The 3,937-nt window shown below is 34.2% G+C and overlaps 1 pseudogene; it reads left to right on the top strand.

Annotated features, from left to right (window-relative positions):
* The first annotated feature begins 2,153 nt into the window (after positions 1-2,153).
* LOC129944077 (tyrosine--tRNA ligase, mitochondrial-like) lies at positions 2,154-3,670 on the top strand (annotated as a pseudogene).
* Positions 3,671-3,937: the final 267 nt, after the last annotated feature.

Raw genomic sequence — 3,937 nt, 5'->3', positions numbered from 1 at the left:
GTTGATTGGCTTGATGAAATAACCTATATAACCGTTGTGACAGATGCCTACTGAAGCAAAAGATCGTATAGGAAAAATCAGGAGCAGCCGTTCAAAATACTGAATCTCACATACCTTCATATACAGGGTGTCCCATAAGTAATGGTCCGAACTGTATATGATGAACGGTCAGGTTATGACCTACCAGAATTTGGCAACTTGTCTATACCGCATCTCAACGGCTTTCGAGTAACGGTTGTTTTAAAGAAATTTTCAAAAACACCTACTTTTTCTCGGTTTTTTTACTATAATTTTTGTTTTTACTAAATGTTAATGTTTTACAATTTTAAATAAACATTCAATATTGTTGCATTTAAAAAATTTCAATTTTCTGCCCTATTTTGCAAAATATTAGTAGTTAAACTCATATTCTTATCAAACTTAATTTTGTACATCGAACTTTAAAATAGTTTTATGAAAAAAATCATTACACAATACTGGTTATTTTTGTTGTAAGCCGATTTCGAACAGCTAGTTTGAAAAAGCAGTTTTCATGTCTAGAATTAGGTACTCTGAGGATTTGTCAATTCCCCGCAAAAGGCAGTACCCGTGAAAAATAAAAAAAGGGTTTGAACATAGACCACCGGTACTACAATAGTTTTCATTTCAAAACTGATATTTATAAGTATTACTTTTGTAAATAATAAATATAAATCCGAATCTTTACACACGCTCCTTCGTGACGTGTAAGACATTTTCAGTTTTTTTTCTTAAATTATTTCTTCTTTATGAAATAAATAAGATAGCGCACTTTTATACCTTAACAACGTAATTGCTTTAAAAATGGCGATAATAGAAACTAAGGAGGTTTTTTGTATGAAATTTTATACGCACAGTTTAAGGCAGCTGCTTGCCGAATTTATCATCAGGGAAATTACTAAGAGTGCAAGTGCATAATTCGTTTTTGGTGTTGATTGTGCTCGTCGAGGCACCGTGTACCATCCACCTAGTGTTGCGACTTCCGATGTTCAAGCGAAGCCCGAGTGCAGACAAGGTTGTACATACTCGCCCGCACATGTATGGCTCCGACCTTCACTCAAGTGTATGCACCTGCGAGAATTTGCACTCTATTATACTCAACAATACCTACTGAGCAGTGAGCGAATGCATATAACGCACAAATATAAAACATGTACTTCTTAACAATTACAACAACAACATCGTTATCATCATTATCACATGTTTCACCATCATCAGCACCCTTCACCATCATCAGCCACCTTCACCATCAAAGACCATCGACCTACTTAAAACTAAACCAACTTAGCTCTTAACAACCTAGACCTAGTTCCAGGAAAAGTTAAATTTTTTTTATGAATGTATGTCACTCGAAACAAAATCGGAGTCACTCAACAACAAGATCCACAAAGATAAGTATAGGGTTCCGACTCTGTGATCACCAAAGTTACACTGTGGTAAAGTTTTTCTTAATTTTTTTTTATATAGCGTTTGTACGAAAAAGAGCCCTAAAGGCATAGAGGATATATATTATATAGAGTCCCGACTTAATGGGTTTGCCTTCTTTTGGCGTACAAGCTAAATTGGGAGGATTTTGTCCATAAGGATAAGCATGTGTTAGTTGCCCCGCGCATTTATTATGGGACCAAGCCATTTTAAATGTGGTTGTTATGGAATTTGTGCCCATATTGCTTAACGGCGGGGGAAAAAACTATGAGGTGAACTCAGCCGTTCAAAAAAGAGATCCGTTGAGTTCAAACTTTGAAAAATTAATGCAATATTTCAAGAAAAAATTAATTTAGAAACTCGTTTTTTGTGAAAACTGTGCTAAAAATAATATTTAACTGCTTTTTGCAAACAAATTCTATGATTTTAATGAAAAGTTTAGCTTAAAACAGAAAAAATCATGCCGAAAGTATAGGCGCACCCTAGAACTGCAATGCGAACGTGGCCCAATTTGAGTTGTACCCAGTTTTGACAGATCAACAGCGAGGTAAGTATTTTGACAACGAAAATTAAAAAGAAAACAAAATACAATTTCTGCGATTTAAATTTTAAATAAATCAAAACAAAAGTGAAAATTAATAAAAACAAAGTTGTTAATAGTACTCCTGATTAACTGTTTTATCTATATTATATAAATACTTTCATACAAAATGATCCACAGTCAACTATTTCATCGATCTAAAAAGTGCCTTTATCATATCCGAAGAAGTATTTCTCAAAGTAACTTATTGGCTCTAGCTGATAGAGGATTCTTTCAGGATCACTTTCCAGACACCGCTGGGTAAGTTCCATATTGTTTTGTATGTTTATAAAAACTATAAGAAATCGTAATGAATTATATTCTGTTCTTCTTAAAACGGTAGTCCGGAAATGACAAAGCTTTTCACAAGTAAACAACAAACAACGGCTATGATCCAGCTGCCGATAGTCTACACGTAGGCATCTCCTGGTAATAATTGGACTTTTGCATGGCATCGAGAAAGACACAATCTAATTGCGTTAATTGGAAAAGCTAGGGTCTTATCGGTGATCCTAGTGGCAAAACAAAAACAGAACGAAATAAACTAGGGTCGTCGGTCATTGAGACAAATTAATTGCTATAGAAAAACGCCTTAATAGAATATTCAAGAATCATCAGGATGGACTTTGGAGCACAAGTAAAAACAAAAATGACCTATCTCCAATTAGTTACCTATAAAAGAAACCTAATTAAAAACTCAATCGTTTTTAATCTAATCTAATCTAATCTTTCTTTCAGAGTCGTCAACAATGCATCATGGTACGAAAATCTGAATGTAGTGGACTTTGTTGCCAATATGGGAAGACACTTTCGAATTGGATCAATGCTCTCAATATCGTCAGTCCAGTCGCGACTTGATAGTGCAGCTGGAATGAGCTTTACCGAATTCACATATCAAATTTTCCAAGCTTACGACTGGTTGCATTTGCTTCAGAAATACAATTGTCACTTTCAAATGAGAGGCAGTGAACAAATGGGTAACTTAATGACTGGCCACGAACTATCAGCAGAGTAGAAAAAAAGAAATCAGTATTTGGATTGACACTGCCTCTTGTGACCAACGAAGGAGAAGACAAGTTCGGAAAATCTGCTGGCAATGAATATTTGGCTGGACGGAGAAAAAAATGTCGCCAATTGTTCTTTATCAATTCTTTTTGAAAATGCCAGATTTTGAAGTCGAGAAGCTTCTCAAGTTATTCACTTTTATCAAACAAATTGCATTTCTCATTGAAGAACACAAAAAAATTACCAGAGAAGAGAAAAGCACAAACGATTCTAGCTGAAGATGTGACGCTTCTAGTCCATGGAAGTGATTTTTAATAAACAAATAAATCACTTCTTTAAGCTATTTAAGTTTTTATCATTCCAGAGGCATGTCTAAAACAAGACGAAAAAGTCACAGAGGCGCTCTATAAGGGAAATGTTGAACTGAATTACAATGAAATCCGATCGTTGAGATTTTTTCAGAGCCTGGACTATCCATTCTTAATCTGGCACTAAAAGCTATATATTTTACAGCAGAGAGTAAGTGAAAAGTGTTAAGTTTTTGCTTGAGGTAATTTATTTTAAATTAAAATTCTTCTTTCAGCTGATGCGATGAGAATCATCACAGCTGAAGGGTTGTATATCAATGAAAAGCAAATGTAGTTTATCTTTGTATATTAATTTGAATAGTACTATCAAGAAACACAAAATTTTTTTATTTCATCTCCACGCCGTTTATGGCGCTGCGTGAATCAAAATGCTTGGTAGGAAATCAAGAATGAGGAGAAAATTACTAAAGAAAAATTGAGAAAAGTATATTTGTTTAGGTTTCATAAGCATTAATATGTATGTTCGAGGGAGATATCCAAAATACAAATTTCAAACCAAAAAGGAATAATATTTGTTTACATTTTTTTTTCTTTCACGTGT

This window comes from Eupeodes corollae, chromosome 1, assembly GCF_945859685.1.
Source record: "Eupeodes corollae chromosome 1, idEupCoro1.1, whole genome shotgun sequence".
NCBI classification, from domain to species: Eukaryota; Metazoa; Arthropoda; class Insecta; order Diptera; family Syrphidae; genus Eupeodes; species Eupeodes corollae.
The sequence above is the reverse complement of the archived record's forward strand: the minus strand, read 5'-3'. Positions and strand labels throughout refer to the sequence as shown.